This window comes from Cygnus atratus, unplaced genomic scaffold (genome assembly GCF_013377495.2).
Source record: "Cygnus atratus isolate AKBS03 ecotype Queensland, Australia unplaced genomic scaffold, CAtr_DNAZoo_HiC_assembly HiC_scaffold_37, whole genome shotgun sequence".
Taxonomy (NCBI): domain Eukaryota; kingdom Metazoa; phylum Chordata; class Aves; order Anseriformes; family Anatidae; genus Cygnus; species Cygnus atratus.
This window is the reverse complement of record NW_026109963.1, coordinates 246,154-253,931: the sequence shown is the minus strand read 5'-3', so window position 1 is coordinate 253,931 and position 7,778 is coordinate 246,154. Positions and strand designations below refer to the sequence as shown.

General features: G+C 51.6%; 1 pseudogene; it reads right to left on the bottom strand.

Annotated features, from left to right (window-relative positions):
* Positions 1-619: 619 nt before the first annotated feature.
* LOC118260774 (olfactory receptor 14C36-like) lies at positions 620-6,305 on the bottom strand (annotated as a pseudogene).
* Positions 6,306-7,778: the final 1,473 nt, after the last annotated feature.

Genomic DNA, 7,778 nt, shown 5'->3' with positions numbered 1-7,778 from the left:
CCCTGCCCACCTCTCCCCACCTCCCTGCCCTCTCCCAGCCCAGCCCAGCCCAGCAGCCCAGGCTGGGCTGGCCCCAGGGCAGTGCCCACCGCAGGCCTCTGCAGGGCTCTGGGAACAGCCACCACAGCCCCAGCCCCTCGCAAGGCACCGCAGCTGCTGGGACAAAGGCAGCTCTGGGCCTCCCCAGCAGCCCCCGGGCTGGGGCCAGCCATGGCTCAGGAGATGGAGGTATGTGAAGCTGCAGACTGCCCCACCTAGTACTGAGGGGCAGCCCCATGGGCCACTGGTGCAACTCCTCCATGTGGCAGCTGGGCTCTTGGCCCTGAGCCCCTCCTGTGTGCTGGGGCTGCTCTCCCTGCTGCAGAGGAGATGGGAAGAAATAGAACCTGAGACCAGTGAATATCTCATGGCTTCTTTATTGTCTTTTTCTGCACAGAAAGATTGGTTCTTAAAGTACTGTATCTGTATGACTGGATCAAAATAAAAACAGGTAGGAGGATAAGAAGAAACTTCTTTACATAAAAATAATTTTATAATAATATGTTTGAAAAAATAATTTCAAAATATTTCCTAACATTTTTTGAGAAACACTGTTACTACTGTTAATATGACTGGCATATTACTGATGTTTAAGAAGCATATATTCAAATAATTTCTTTACTGCATTCTTCAGTTCCTGGTTCCTCATGCTATAGATGAGGGGATTCACTGCTGGGGGTACCACTGAGTACAGAAATGACACCACCAGGTCCAGGGATGGGGAGGAGACAGAGGGTGGCTTCAGGTAGGCAAACAAGCCAGTGCTCACAAAGATGGAGATCACGGCCAGGTGAGGGAGGCATGTGGAAAAAGCTTTGTGCCGACCCTGCTCAGAGGGCATCCTCAGCACCGCTCTGAAGATCTGTATATAGGACACCACAATGAAAACAAAACAACCAAAGACTAAAGAAAGACTGAAGACGAGTACCCCAACTTCCCTGAGGTAGGCATCTGAGCAGGAGAGCTTGAGGATCTGGGGGACTTCACAGAAGAACTGGTCCACTGCATTACCGTGGCAGAGGGGCAGGGAAAATGTATTGGCTGTGTGCAGGACAGCATCGAGAAAGCCACTGCCCCAGGCAGCTGCTGCCATCTGGGCACAAGCTCTGCTGCCCAGGAGGCTCCCGTAGTGCAGGGGCTTGCAGATGGCAACGTAGCGGTCAGTAGGCCATGACGGTGAGAAGGGAGTTCTCTGCTCCAAGGAAGAAGAATAAACAGAAGACCTGTGCTGCACATCCCTTGATAGGAGATGGCCCTGTTGTCCCAGAGGGCATTAGCCATGGCTTTGGGTACAATGGTGGAGACGGATCCGAGGTCGAGGAGGGCGAGGTTGAGGAGGAAGAAGTACATGGGGGTGTGGAGGCGGTGGTCGCAGGCTACGGCGGTGAGGATGAGGCCGTTGCCCAGGAGGGCAGCCAGGTAGATGCCCAGGAAGAGCCCAAAGTGCAGGAGCTGCAGCTCCCGCTTGTCTGTGAATGCCAGCAGGAGGAACTCGCTCACAGAGCTGATGTTGGGCACGGGTTCCTTCCCAGGGAGGAAACAACATTAATAAATTCAACATACATGAAAAAAAAAAAGCTTCAATAAAAAAGAATGCTACCTGAGAAAAACTTGTTCCATTTCTCATATAACCACCCTGAAAACACTTTTTCCCTTTCAGGCAGCTATTTAGCAGGTCCCTTTCATGTGCTCCGATTGATGCCGACTGAGGGTGTCCCTGGGAGCAGGGGACTCTGCTGTGGGCAATGAAGAAATAAGTCCTGCCCCACAGTCAGAGGTAAAGAGGAACATGGGGTAATCTCAGGTTCCATCACCTGATAATAAAGAACTTCTCCATATTGTTACTCCCAATTCACACAACTGCAAGGCAGGGCTGCCAGGATTTATTTTTGTTTTTTTTTGTCTATCTGCCCACCCCACTCCTGAGGACTTTTTCTGAGGTGTTGTGGTTTAGCCCGGCTGGCAGTCAAACACCACACAGCCGTTCGCTCACCCTCTCCCCTCCCTCTCCGGGATGGGGGAGAGAAACGGGAAAGTAAAGTCTGTGAGTTGAGATAAAGACAGTTTATTAAGACAGGGAAAAGAATAACAATGATAATAATAATAATAATAGTATTAATAGTAATAATGTGTACGAAATAAGTGATGCACAATGCAATTGCTCACCACCCGTTGACCGATGCCCAGCCTATCCCCGAGCAGCCGGCCCCCCCCTCCACCCCGGCTAGCCACCCCTATATATTGTTCAGCATGACGTCAGATGGTATGGAATACCCCTTTGGCCAGTTTGGGTCAGCTGTCCTGGGTCTGTCCCCTCCCAGCTCCTGCTGCATCCCTAGCCTGCTCGCTAGCAGGACAGAGAGAGAGCTGAAAAGTCCTTGGCTTGGTGTAAGCACTGCTCTACAACAATTAAAACATCAGCATGTTATCAGCGCTCTTCTCATCCTAATCCAAAACATAGCACCCTGCCAGCTACTAGGAGGAAAATTAACTCTGTCCTAACTGAAACCAGGACATGAGGCATATATCCTGGGCATTCCAAGTGAACCCTTGTGGATCCTCAGACACAAGGGGATGGAGCCTTCAGTGCCAAGTGTCCTTCAGCGAGGACAGCCATGTCTGGTTTCATTTGACCTGTGCTGGCAACATTTTGAGCTGCAGGACAATTGCAGTTAGAGGTTCACAGAGGCATAGAATCATAGAATGTCCTGACATAGAAAGGACACAGAAGGATCATAACATCCCACCCCTGAATCTGTACATGAACACCCTAAAGTTGGTCCATATGTCTGAGAGGGTTCCCCAAATGTTTGTTGAATTCTGGCAGCCTCAGTGCTGCGACCCCTTCCTCATGGTGCCTGTTCCAGTGCCTACAGAACCTGGACACTGCTGCGAGCAAAGGAATCCAGGCTCAAAGTGCACATCTCCAGACCCCTCACCCTGTCCCCGTACTCCCCTTCCCCCAAGCACACTGAGGGCTCACTCCATGGGCATGTGAAACCCCCATCCCCAGCCAGCCTGGAAACAAGAACAGCAGCAGCACAGCCAGGTGGAGAAGCCAGGAGGAATGCCAGCGTGCTGCTGCCAGGGGAGGCAAGGCCAGGGAGGGACAGACGGACACTCAGCAGACCCTCCTGTGCTGCAGCTCTACCTGCAGAAGAGGCAGCTCCTGCTGGGGACAGCGGGGGCTTGAGGGCAGAAGCTCTGCTGGTGGGAGAAAAGAGCAGGGGGTGTCCCAGGGAAGGCTCCTGCCCTGCAGGGGATGGCAGGGAGGTGCCTGAGCCCTCCCTCGCACAGCATTTCTGGCAGCAGCTCCCTCTCACCGCCTGCCCATGTCCCTGCTGGGAGCTGGTTCTGTGTCCCCACGTCTCTTCCCTGTCCACGCTCACAGACCTCATCCCACAAGCTGTGTGCTCAGCTCTGCCCTGCAGAGGACTCCTGAGTACAGGGCCCTGTCCATGGGCATCACAGGGGTTGCAGCTCCTAAAGGTCAGCTCCAGTAAGTCCTGAGGATGGTGTTGCAGTCTTCAAGCTGAGGTGGCTGAAGGGATTTTATCAAGTTAGTTCCTGACATACTAATCTTTCTGTGCAGTCAGTACTCTAGGAATCTCAGTCTCCTCTACAGTCCTGAAAATCCATTGCCATGAAACCTGCCTCCTCTCTACTTCAGGAATCTGAAAGCACAGAAACAAAAAAACCTTCCCCTTCAGATAAACCAAGCCTCTTGAAATGCCCCCTCATAAATGCCATTCTCTAAAGCATCTTCTAGTCCACATTACAGATAGAGTGAGACCCATCCTGACAGATGCTATCAGCCGTAGGATGTGCCAGCTGTAGAAGACCCCATTGGCAACTGCACCTGCATTGCCCTGCTGCCAGAGACTCACGGCGTCAAGAGTCTGCAGATCTGTCCTGCCACACGCTGCCCTCTGTTGTTGTGCTCCTCACTGCCTCCAAGCCCTCCCTCCTTCTCTCCTCTCCCCGTGCCACCTGTGGGCAGAGCCCCCAGCCCTGCTGTGCTGTGCAGAGGAGCTGCTCCTGGGCAGAGCTGTCTCTCTGCAGTGCTGCCCGCTTGCCACGAGCTCCCCTTGGGCCCAGGAGCCCGGCCCAGCTCAGCAGCACAGCACCCAACCATGGCATCGCTTTCTCTGTGCCATTGGGCTCCCTCGAGATGTCCCCAAGGCCTCAGGGCTGACAGCTCCTGAAGGCAGCAGGGTCTCTGCTGGGGTGTGGTGTTTGAAGGAGGCTGAAGTCATCACCGACAGCTTCTCTCTGTAGATGTCAGAGACTGATTTTAGAAGTGTGATTTGTGCTATTGGACTGAGGTTGTCTAACATGAGTACAAATGATTCCTTCTCTTAACCCCTATTACGTTCCACCTGAGTTGCAGGACATCTTTGCCATGACAGGCATGGATCATTTCACCTCTCTGAACACCCTTCACCATTTCATTTAGGAACTGAGAAGAAACATCTTTCTGATTTGTGTCCCAAAAAGAGAGAGGGGACCAGAATGCTCTAAAAGGGTTTCCATGAAGAAAGGGGAATGGGCCAATAAGGCATCATTGGCTGAGTTTCCACTACTATGAATATGGAAGGTCCTCAACCCTTAGACACATCTCTTCCTCCTCTCTTGCATGACCAGCATGGTGACTGGGATGTGGAACACCCTCATCATTGTGCTGGTTGCTGAGAACCAGCACCTGCAGATGCCCCTGGCCTTCTTCCTGGGGAATTCATCCTCCTTACAGACCTTGTACAGCTCCGCTACTCTTCACCAGTTTCTGTACAGCTTCCTGGCTGGGGACAGCACTCCCTTTTGCTACAGAGATGGTAGCACTGTCAGCTGCACCCTCTGCATGAACTGAATGCCTCCTCCAGGGGGCCATGTCCTATGGTCAGTCCAGGGCTGTATGCCATCCCTCTTCTCTGCAAGGCTCGAGAAGTGGAAGGTCTGACTCCAGAAGGCATCTGTACCTTAACCCAAGGGACTTCTCTCATGCACAGAAATCATTTCATTCTTCTCCCAGCTACAGTGCTGTGGCCCCAGTGTCGTGGACCCCTTCTGTAATTTTCCCCCTTTGCTGGAGCTCTCCCGCAGTGATGCCGTGACACTCATGACCTTTACTTTCATGACCTGCTTTCTAGATCCAATCTGCCCCTTCCTGCTCAGTTGGGCATCCCATCTGCCACCTTGGAGTCTCCTGCAGGCAGAAGGCCTTATCCACCTGCTCCTCTTCCCTCACTTGTGCCACTGTTTTCTACGACACAATCATCATTGTATGTGAAGCCCCTAACAGCCCTCCTGAGAGAGTTTAACCAGGCTCTTTTTCAAATAATCATAGAATGGTTTGGCTTGAAAGGGACCTTAGAGATTACCTAATTCCAACCCCCCTGCCATCGGCACGACAGCTTCCACTAGACCAGATTGCCCAAAGCTCAATAAAACCTGGTCTTGAACACTTCTAGGGATGGGGCACTTCCACAGCTTGTCTGGCAACCTTCTTCTAGTGCCTTACCACTCTCATAGTGAAGAATTTCTTCCTCGTATTGAATCTAAATCTACCCTTTTTTAGTTTAAAACTGTTACATCTTGTCCTATTACTACACTATCTGACAAAGAGTCCCTCCCCACCTTTCCTGTTGGCCTCCTTTCAGTATTGAATGGTGCTGTAATGACCCCTCGGAGCCTTCTCTTCTCCAGGCTGAACAACCCGAACTCCCTCAGCATGGATTCATAGGAGAGGTGCTCCAGCCCTTTGATCATCTTGGTGGCCCTCCTCTGGACCTGCTCTAACAGGTCCATGTCTTCTTACGCAGGGTGATCTAAATGCAGGGCTCCAGATGGAGTCTCTTGAGAGCAGAGTAGAGTGGGAGAATCACCTCCCTCACCCTGCTGGCCGTGCTTTTGGTGCAGCTCAGGATATGGTTGGCTTTCTGGGCTGCAAGGGGACATTGCCAGCTCATGTTCTCATCAAACATCACCCCCAGGTCCTTCTCCTCAGGGCTGCTCTCAATCCATTCTCCACCCAGCCTGTATTTGTGCTTAGGATTGGCTTGAACCAGATACAGGACCTTGCACTTGGCCTTGTTGAACCTTATGAGGTTCATGTGGGCCCACTTCTCTGGGCTGTCCAGGTCCCTCTGCATGGCATTCCTTCCCTCCAGCGCGTGAACCTCACCACACAGCTTGGCGTCATTGGCAAACTTGCTGAGGGTGCACTCGATCTTACTGTCCAAGTCACTGGCAAAGATGCTGAACAGCATCTCTCCCAGAACTGACCCCTGAGGAACACCACTTGTCACTGGGCTCTGCCTCGACATTAGGCTGTTGACCACAACTCTTGGAGTGTGACCATCCAGCCAATTCCTTATCCACCAAGCGGTGCATCCATCAAATCCATGCCTTTCCAAATCAGAGACCAGGACATTACAGGGCACAGTGTCAAATGCTTCGCACATGTCCAAGTAGATGACATCAGTTGTTCTTCCCCTATCCATCAACGCTGTAACCCCATTGTATAAGGCCACGAGATCTGTCAGGCACCATCTGCCCTGAGTGAAGCCATGTAGGCCATCACCAACCACCTCCTTATTTTCCATGTGCCTTAGCAGAGTTTCCAGGAGGATCTCCATGATCTCACCAGGCACAAAGGGAAGACTGACTGGTCTGTAGTTCCCCTTTGTTTTCCCTTTTCCCTTTTCTTCCTTTTTTCCTTTTTTAAGAATGGGGGTTATGTTTCCCCTCTTCCAGGCAGCGGGAACTTCACTAGACTGCCATGACTTCTCAAATATGATGGATAGTGGCTTAGCAACTACATCCCCCAGTTCCCTCAGGACCCATGGATGTATCTCATCAGGTCTCACTTGTTCACCTTCAGGTTCCTTAGCTGGTCTTGTGCCTGATCTTCTCCTAATGTGGGCAGTTCTTCATTTTGCCTGTCCCTGCCTTTGTCTGCTGGGGCTTGGGCTATGTGGCTAGAATTCTTGCCAGTGAAGACTGAACCACAAAAGTCATTGAGTACATCAGTCTTCTCCATATCCTGGGTAACCAGGTCTCACGTTTCCTTCCAGAGAGGGTCCACAGTTTCCTTAGTCTTCCTTTTATCATAGATGTACCTATAGAAGCCTTTCTTGTTGCCCCTGATGTCCCTGGCCAAATTTAATTCTAACAGGGCTTTGGCTTTCCTAAGCTAATCCCTGGCTGCTCAGACAATGTCTCTGTGTCCCTCCTAGGCTTGTCCCTCCTCCTTGCTTCCACTCTCTGTACACCTCATTTTTCTGCTTGAGTTTGTCCGGGAGCTCCTTGTTCATCCGTGCAGGCCTCCTGCCATTTTTGCCCAAATTTCTCTTTGTTGGGATGCATCAATCCTGAGTTTGGAGGAGGTGATCCTTGAATATTAAGCAGCTTTCTTGGGCTCCTCTTCTCCCCGGGGCTCTGTCCCATGGTACTCTACCAAACAGATCACTGAAGGAGCCAAAGTCTGCTCTTCCAAAGTCTAGGACAGAGAGCTTGCTGTGCTCCCTCCTTGCTGTCCTCAGGATCCCAAAATGCACCATCTCATAGTCACCACAGCCAAGGCTGCCCTTGAGTTTCATATTCCCCATCAGCCCCTCCTTGTGGGTGAGGAGGTCCCGCACAGAACCTTGTAGTGGGTTTACATAGCAAGGTTTTGGTAGCGTGGGGCCATAGGAGTGGCTTCTGTGAGAAGAATCCAGAACTACCCCATGTTAGACAAG